This window comes from Colobus angolensis, unplaced genomic scaffold, assembly GCF_000951035.1.
Source record: "Colobus angolensis palliatus isolate OR3802 unplaced genomic scaffold, Cang.pa_1.0 Scaffold148, whole genome shotgun sequence".
Taxonomy (NCBI): Eukaryota; Metazoa; Chordata; class Mammalia; order Primates; family Cercopithecidae; genus Colobus; species Colobus angolensis.
The window spans coordinates 3,735,382-3,735,691 of record NW_012114577.1 but is presented as its reverse complement, the minus strand read 5'-3'; positions in this window follow the sequence as shown (position 1 = coordinate 3,735,691).

The following is a 310-nucleotide window of genomic DNA, read 5'->3' as shown; positions in this document are numbered from 1 at the left end:
GTTCTCAAATCTATTGAAGTTAACAGGCAAGACAAGGAGAGAAACTTGTATCACCAGCAGTTTCCTTGCTCATGCTCTTTTCAAGAATATCCCTGGTTTGAGAGATGTCTCCCAAGAAGGGAAAACAAAACTTTAGCTTTTTTGTTTTTTTCACTGAGAGAGTCTTGCTCTGTCACCTAGGCTGGAGAACAGCGGCACTATCTTGGCTCACTGCAGCCTCGATCTCCCAGGCTCAAGTGATCCTCCCACCTCAGCCCCCCAAGTAGCTGGGACTGCAGGCGCACACCACCACACCCAGCAAATTTTTTTT